This window comes from Arachis ipaensis, chromosome B8 (assembly GCF_059453495.1).
Source record: "Arachis ipaensis isolate K30076 ecotype BB chromosome B8, ASM5945349v1, whole genome shotgun sequence".
Classification (NCBI taxonomy): domain Eukaryota; kingdom Viridiplantae; phylum Streptophyta; class Magnoliopsida; order Fabales; family Fabaceae; genus Arachis; species Arachis ipaensis.
In genome coordinates, this window is record NC_142443.1 from 86,527,818 (window position 1) to 86,537,205 (window position 9,388).

A 9,388-nucleotide genomic window follows, 5' to 3' on the forward strand; every position below is an offset into this window, starting at 1 on the left:
GTGTTTCTATTCCTGTATTTTTTAAAAGGTATAATATAGATACGGCAATGGAGTTGGCATAAAAATTGTATCAACTCCCTTTCTTAATAAATGCATGTCAGAACCAAAAGAGAGCAAGATGCAGAAAAAAGATTGACAACAGTGAGGTGAGGAATATTTATAAGTGGAGCAGTTATTTAATTTACTCACGATTGCAGTAGTTATTTAACTCTTTCGTGGGTTAGTGACTTTTTTTTAATTAAAAATCTGAAAATGTATTGTTACTATTTTGTCCATAAATTTGATTTATAAAATGAATTATTTGAGGGTAAATAGTGTCTATAAAAATTGGACACCAAACTCTGGTATTGGCTTTATATATTGGTATATATAATTTGTATAACTGCATAAAAAATATAAATTTTTTTATTCATTATCAATTATCACGTCATAAATTTTTAAAATATTAAAAAAATTATATTTAAATGTTATTTTTAATTAAAAATATAAAATATAAAATAATTAACTTTATTACAATTACTATTATTAGTATTATGAATGTATTGTCTATTTTTAAATTTTTTATTTGTTAATTATCTATTTTAATTATTTATTATGAAATTCATAATCTTATTCGTTATTAGGCATTTTATACATAGTAGTGTGCAATAACATATCTTTAAATTTATTCATTACGAAAGATTCTTTGAATAATATTATATATTATATGATGAAGATAAAATATTAAAAAAATTATTGTTACTATTTTATCTATTAAATTTATTTTGTGAAATGAATTATTTGAACAGAGATGATTTCTTCAAAAGTTGGAGATCAAATTGTAATATTCCCTTTATATATTGTTTGAAACTGGATAATATAAAAAACTTGTTTAGATATTGAACACTCGATCTACAGTTATACAAAAAAAATACAAACTTTAGATGTAAAAATGGAATAAGATAAAGAGTACTTGTCTTTTAAATTTTCTTTTAAAAATTAGAAATGAGTACTCAAAAATAAAATAAACCATAAATATAAAATATCACCCACTTATATTATCATGACGTTTATTATTTGGACCAGTTCCATTATCGTGTGTTTCTATTCTTGTATTTTTTAAAAGGTAGAATATAGATACGGCAATGGAGTTGGCATAAAAATTGTATCAACTCCCTTTCTTAATAAATGCATGTCAGAACCAAAAGAGAGCAAGATGCAGAAAAAATATCGACAACAGTGAGGTGAGGAATATTTATAAGTGGAGCAGTTATTTAATTTACTCACGATTGCAGTAGTTATTTAACTCTTTCGTGGGTTAGTGACTTTTTTTTAATTAAAAATCTGAAAATGTATTGTTACTATTTTGTCCATAAATTTGATTTATAAAATGAATTATTTGAGGGTAAATAGTGTCTATAAAAATTGGACACCAAACTCTGGTATTGGCTTTATATATTGGTATATATAATTTGTATAACTGCATAAAAAATATAAATTTTTTTATTCATTATCAATTATCACGTCATAAATTTTTTAAAATATTAAAAAAATTATATTTAAATGTTATTTTTAATTAAAAATATAAAATATAAAATAATTAACTTTATTACAATTACTATTATTAGTATTATGAATGTATTGTCTATTTTTAAATTTTTTATTTGTTAATTATCTATTTTAATTATTTATTATGAAATTCATAATCTTATTCGTTATTAGGCATTTTATACATAGTAGTGTGCAATAACATATCTTTAAATTTATTCATTACGAAAGATTCTTTGAATAATATTATATATTATATGATGAAGATAAAATATTAAAAAAATTATTGTTACTATTTTATCTATTAAATTTATTTTGTGAAATGAATTATTTGAACAGAGATGATTTCTTCAAAAGTTGGAGATCAAATTGTAATATTCCCTTTATATATTGTTTGAAACTGGATAATATAAAAAACTTGTTTAGATATTGAACACTCGATCTACAGTTATACAAAAAAAATACAAACTTTAGATGTAAAAATGGAATAAGATAAAGAGTACTTGTCTTTTAAATTTTCTTTTAAAAATTAGAAATGAGTACTCAAAAATAAAATAAACCATAAATATAAAATATCACCCACTTATATTATCATGACGTTTATTATTTGGACCAGTTCCATTATCGTGTGTTTCTATTCTTGTATTTTTTAAAAGGTAGAATATAGATACGGCAATGGAGTTGGCATAAAAATTGTATCAACTCCCTTTCTTAATAAATGCATGTCAGAACCAAAAGAGAGCAAGATGCAGAAAAAATATCGACAACAGTGAGGTGAGGAATATTTATAAGTGGAGCAGTTATTTAATTTACTCACGATTGCAGTAGTTAACTAACTCTTTCGTGGGTTAGTGACTTTTTTTTTTAATTAAAAATCTGAAAATGTATTGTTACTATTTTGTCCATAAATTTGATTTATAAAATGAATTATTTGAGGGTAAATAGTGTCTATAAAAATTGGACACCAAACTCTGGTATTGGCTTTATATATATATATATATATATATATATATATATATATTAAGGTAAATAGCCGCAGCCCCTGGAATTTAGGCCGACTAGATCAATAAGATACAACAGAGTTTTTGATAAAACAAATACATCATGTCTCTCAATGTTTTCATTATTAAAGCCTCTAAGGCATAGACTTTACAAATGTGAGAGACAACAACAAAATAAAATGAAAGTAAAGTTGAGCCATCCTCCACTTTATCACCATCTGCCAACTCACCGAGGTGGGACGACCTGTATCTGAAAAATAACAACAACATATGGTATGAGAACTAGGGGTTCTCAGTACAGTAACAGTGCTCAATAGATAAGATATAAGGTTATGGGAAGCCAAAGGCAATCCTAGAACTTCAAACCGATATATAAAAAAATCAACTTATAATGAAATTTTAAACCATAAAGGGTTATCTAACTTAAGGATTTTCTATTCTACAGAATACCGCTGTCCCACAGCTTTTGCCAACCTATCCTCCATGTGATCTCATCGCCACCGCCTACCGAACCTCCTTAATCACAGCAGAATGCACAATTAATTGCAAGCAAGTAAAATACAACTAATAGCATATACCGTAAGTAATCCAATTAGCAATTAAACATATTATACAAGTTGGCACAATGCAAGTAAACAAAGCTAATAAACACATAAGAATGCATATGATGAATGCCTGTCCTATTGACCATGATATCACTTATCGGTTCAACTGCCAACCTGACACCTCCCCTCGGGATGTTGTCTTTATGTATTGCGCCATGGGATATAGTGCCCTAGCACACTCTTATGAGATATAATGCCTGAGCACATTCTTGTGACCAGAAAGGATGCAAGCGAAAAACACTGCCTCAGACCTTACATCTCAACGTAAGCGGGATTTACCACCATCCTTACGTTGGGGCCGCAACCTCGATAAGCGGGATTAACCACCATCCTTGCTGGGTGCATAGCGACTTACAAATCATAACATATCAGAATATATATTAAGTTTAGCGATCACCGTCATTCTCATCAAATTCAACAACCTCAATCTTTCATTTCTCTCAATTCATTATCAATGCAACATTCTGCCAATTTGCTCTAGTTATTCCATCCACAGAACTTTCCAAGCCTAAGTCACCGTCTCTAGTCTCATGATAGAAAATATGTCTAATTAAGTCCTCTCATAGTACTCTCCCTTGTCCCAAAGCCTAAATACTAGCTAGAAAATCTTAAACAGGGGTTATGGAGGTTTACAAGTTTACCGAGAAGGCCAAACAGTTTAAAGTAGGATTTTAGTGCAAAAATAGGACATCATGCATCCGCATCATACTGTGCGTATGCACGCACCAGAATGACTTCCCCAGCGTGTGCGTAAGCACACAATGTTCATGCGCACAACTTGTAAAATTTCCAGGGTATGCGTGTGCACACCCCTTCGTGCATACGCACGAGTCTCAACACACGCTCTGATCTGTTCGTGCGCACGATAGTGTGCATGGCCACACAAAGCAGAATTTCTGGTTTTCTGCAAAATTACAGAGTTTAGTTTTTTATATATAACTTTAGAGGTTCATAACTTTCTCTACAAAACTCCAATTTTCCTCATCTTTATACCATTTTAAATCTCTCAACTATCTTCAATTTGAAATAAAGTTCATTGTATTCCAAACTCCTAGGGCCATGTTATGTCCACTAAAGTTGGTGAAAATTTTATTTTTACCAAGTTATGCTAACTCCTTTAATTTTCAAAACTCACAAACCAAAACACACATTTTTACCATACCAAAACACCCAAAATCAATACCACACACCTCTCAATCATTTCTCAAGCATTCCAACCCCTAAATCATTCATTCCTCATCTTAGCAATTCATTCAACAAATTTCAAATTCAACATAATATCACATCAATAATCCTCAATTTCCATCGATTCTCATCAACACCATTATTTATCATTCAATACTCATCAATAATCATCACCAATCTTTATCATCATAAAAATCATAAATTACTATACATTCCATATCATCACCTCAACCTCCATCATACAAACTCATTCAATCTCCATTTCAACATTCACATATCATACACATTTACAATCCTCAATAACAATTCAATCATTTATACAAATTCAACCTATCTTAAGGCAACTAGCCTAAGTCTCACGCAATATTACATATTAACTAAAGAAAACCGAAACCATACATTGGCTGATTTCTCCCAAGCTTGAAACATTAAACTCAGCCACCAAGCTTAATCCAAATACTCCAATCCACCAAATCAACTCCAATCAACAAGAATTCAAGCCAGTTCATTCAAATTACCAAAAATTAAAATTAGGGTTCACATATATGACAAACTGCAAGGATATAGAGTTTTCTTACGTCACCCACTGTAGATTGGTGCAAAACCTAACAATTATTCAATGCAACATATCACCTAAACAACCAAAATTATCAAATTTTCTCAATAACTAAACCCAAAATGCAAGATTGTATATAGCAGAGAACTAGAACATGGGTTTCGAGATTCTTATCACTTTGTTTGGATAGAGTTGAAGAGCTTGACGAGACAAATGCATGACCGTAAATTGCATGCCAAACGGAGCTCCGGATCAAAAGTTATGATACAAAGAAGATGAAGATGAATAGTACCCTAGGATTTCTTCATCCTCTTCTCAACTCAGCATCCCTTACTTGTGTTTGATAAGGGAGTGATGAGCGGATAATTTATACACTTTTTGGCATTGTTTTTAGTATATTTTAGTTACCTTTTTTTTATATTTTTATTAGTTTTTAAATAAAAATAAAATTTCTGGACTTTACTATGAGTTTGTGAGTTTTTCTATGATTTCAGATATTTTCTGGCTGAAATTCAGGGACCTGAGCAAAAATCTGATTCAGAGGCTGAAAAAGCACTGTAGATGCTGTTGGATTCTGACCTCCCTGAACTCGAAGTGAATTTTCTGAAGCTACAGAAGGCCAATTGGCGAGCTCTCAATTGCGTTGGAAAGTAGACATCCTGGGCTTTCCAGCAATATATAATAGTCCATACTTTGCCCGAGATTTGATGGCCCAAACTGGTGTTCCAAGTCAGCATAAAAATTCTAGCGTCAAAACGCCAGAACTGGCACAAAAGCTGGAGTTAAACGCCCAAACTGGCACAAAAGCTGGCGTTTAACTCCAAGAAAAGTCTCTACATGTGAAAGCTTCAATGCTCAGCCCAAACACACACTAAGTGGGCCCGAAAATGGATCTCTGCATTAATTACCTATTTCTGTAAACCCTAGGCTACTAGTTCTCTATAAATAGGACCTTTTGCTATTGTATTTTCATCCTTGATTAGCCTTATGCTATCTTAGACGCTTTTGGGAGGCTGGCCTCATGGCCACGCCTAGATCTTTTGTTCTTATGTATTTTCAATGGTGGAGTTTCTACACCCCATAGATTAAGGTGTGGAGCTCTGCTGTTCCTCATGAATTAATGCAAAGTACTATTGTTTTTCTATTCAACTCAAGCCTATTTCTTCTCCAAGATATTCATTCGCACACAAGAACATGATGAATGTGATGATTATGTGACCCTCATCACCATTCTCACCTATGAACGCGTGCATGACAACCACTTCCGTTCTACATGCAAACAAGCTTGAATGTGTATCTCTTGGGTTTCTAATCTAATCTAAGATTAGAGCCTTCATGGTATAGGCTAGAATTATTGGCGGCCATTCTTGAGATCCAGAAAGTCTAAACCTTGTCTGTGGTATTCCGAGTAGGATCTGGGAAGGGATGACTGTGATGAGCTTCAAACTCGCGAGTGTTGGGCGTAGTGACAGACGCAAAAGGATCAATGGATCCTATTCCAACATGATCGAGAACCGACAGATGATTAGCCGTGCAGTGACAGCGCATTTGGACCATTTTCACTGAGAGGACAAGGGGTAGCCATTGACAACGGTGAAACCCAATATGCAGCTTGCCATGGAAAGGAGTATGAATGATTAGATGAAGGAAATAGAAAAGCAGAGGTTCAGAAGGAACAAAGCATCTTCATACGCTTGTCTGAATTTCTCACCAATGAATTACATAAGTATCTCTATCCTATTATATATTTTATTCATCTTTTAATTATCAATTCTCCATAACCATTTGAATTCGCCTGACTGAGATTTACAAGGTGACCATAGCTTGCTTCAAGCCGACAATCTCCGTGGGATTGACCCTTACTCACGTAAGGTTTATTACTTGGACGACCCAGTGCACTTGCTGGTTAGTTGTGCGGAATTGTGAAAAAGAGTTGAGATTACAATTGTGCGTGCCAAGTTGTTGGCGCCATTGATGATCACAATTTCGTGCACTAAGTTTATGGCGCCGTTGCCAGGGATTGTTCGAGTTTGGACAACTGACGGTTCATCTTGTTGCTTAGATTAGGTAACTTTATTTTATTCTTCAGAATTTTTAAGAACGAATTCTAGAGTTTCAGATGATACTTTCATCATCACAAGAGCTAGTTGATTCCCATCAATTTGGCTGTTGTATGTAATGTCTGCTGAAGCTTTAGACTAACATTGCATGATTCCTGGAATTCTTATTAAAATTTTTTGAATGTCTCTATTTTCTTTTCCAAATAATTTTCAAAAAAATACAAAAAAATTTATAAAATTATAAAACCAAAAATATTTTGTGTTTCTTGTTTGAGTCTAGTGTCAAATTTTAAGTTTGGTGTCAATTGCATCCTTTTTAATTTTTCTAAAAAATTTTCGAAAAATTCATGCATGTGTCTTCATTGATCTTCAAGTTGTTCTTGATGATTTCCTTGCTCTGATCTTTAATTTCTCTTGTTTTGTGTGTTTTATTGTTTCTCATATGCATTCTCAATTTGTTAGTATCTCTAATATGAAAATTTCTAAGTTTGGTGTCTTGCATGCATTGTTTATTTGATCTTAGTTCTTCATGATTTAGTTTCATTTTGTTATTATTCTCTAGAAATTCAAAAAAAAAATTTTCTTTTCAAGTCAATAATAAAAAGAATTGAAGATTCAGAACATGCACAGAGAAATTACACAGAAAAAGCTGGGCATTCAAAACGCCCAGTGAGGAAGGAAAACTGGCATTTAAACGCCAGCCAGGGTATCTGGCTGGGCGTTAAACGCCCAAAAGGGTAGAATTTTGGGCGTTAAACGCCAGAATGGATACCATTCTGGGCGTTTAACGCCAGGATGGCACAAGAGGGAAGATTTTGTTTTTAATTCAAATCTTTTTCAAATTTGCATGATTTTTCAAAATCAAATCTTTTTCAAACCATATCTTTTCAATCATATCTTTTCAAAATCAAATCCTTTCCATTTTTTTACTATTTTCGAAAATCCTTGCTAACAATTAGTGATTTGATTCAAAGACTTCTTCCTTGTTAAGAAATGTTCAATAATTGAATTTTAGAATCATATCTTTTAAATTTCTTGTTAGCCAAGGCATTAGTTTTAAAAATCAAATCTTTTTAATTGTTTGTCAATCATATCTTTTTAAAACCATATTTCCTCAATCATATCTTCTCAACCAAATCTTTCTCAAAATGATTTTCAATCATATCTGTTTGATTTCTGATTTCAAATTTTTTTAAAAAACCACTTAATTACTTTCTCAATTTTAATTTTCGAAAATCATTTACCAATTTTTCAAGATTTCTTTTAATTATTTCAAAATCTTTTTAAATTTAATTTCGAAAATTCTTCTCCCCTTCTCACATCCTTCTATTTAAGGACTAACATTCCTCCACTATCAGTAATTCAGACTCTCTCTATAAGTTCGAATTCTCATCTCTACCTTCTCCTTCTATTCTTTTTTTCCTCTGACACCTCAAAGAATCTCTATACTGTGACATAGAGGATTCCATACTTTCTTCTCCTCTCTTTCATATGAGCAGGAGCAAAGACAAAGGCATTCTTGTTGAAGCTGATCCTGAACCTAAAAGGACCTTGAAGAGAAAGATAAGAGAAGCTAAAGCACAACTCTCTGGAGAGGACCTAATAGAAATTTTCAAACAAGAAGAAGCCATGGCAGTCAAAAACAACAACAATGCCAACAATGCAAGGAAGGTGCTTGGTGACTTTACTGCACCTACTCCCAACTTCTATGGGAGAAGCATCTCTATCCCTGCCATTGGAGCAAACAAATTTGAGCTTAAGCCTCAATTAGTTTCTCTGATGCAATAGAATTGCAAGTTTAATGGACTTCCATTGGAAGATCCTCATCAGTTTTTAGCTAAATTCTTGCAAATCTGTGACACTGTCAAGACCAATGGGGCTGATCCTGAGGTCTACAGGCTTATGCTGTTTCCCTTTGATGTAAGAGAAAGAGCTAGAACATGGTTGGATTCACAACCTAAGGAAAGCCTGAACTCTTGGGAAAAGCTGGTCAATGGTTTTCCGGCCAAATTCTTTCCACCTCAAAAATTGAGTAAAATTAGAGTGGAAGTCTAGACCTTCAGATAGAAAGAAGGTGAATCCCTCTATGAAGCTTGGGAAAGATACAAACAATTGATCAGAAGGTGTCCTTTTGACATGCTTTCAGAATGGAGCATCATATGTATCTTCTATGATGGTCTGTCTGAACTGTCCAAGATGTCATTGGACAGCTCTACTGGAGGATCTTTTCATCTGAAGAAGACGCCTGCAGAAGCTCAGAAACTCATTGAAATGGTTGCAAATAACCAATTCATGTACACTTCTGAAAGGAATCCTGTGAATAATGGAACAAATCAGAAGAAAGGAGTTCTTGAGATTGATACTCTGAATGCCATATTGGCTCATAACAAAATATTGACTCAGCAAGTCAATATGATTTCTCAGAGTCTGTCTGGCATGAAAGCAGCAACAGGC

The 9,388-nt window shown here is 32.7% G+C and overlaps 1 non-coding gene across 1 annotated transcript; it reads right to left on the reverse strand.

Annotated features, from left to right (window-relative positions):
- Positions 1–8,968: 8,968 nt before the first annotated feature.
- LOC148548705 (small nucleolar RNA R71) lies at positions 8,969–9,077 on the reverse strand. Its single transcript, XR_015898091.1, has one exon. It is a non-coding gene; the product is annotated as a small nucleolar RNA R71 (small nucleolar RNA).
- Positions 9,078–9,388: the final 311 nt, after the last annotated feature.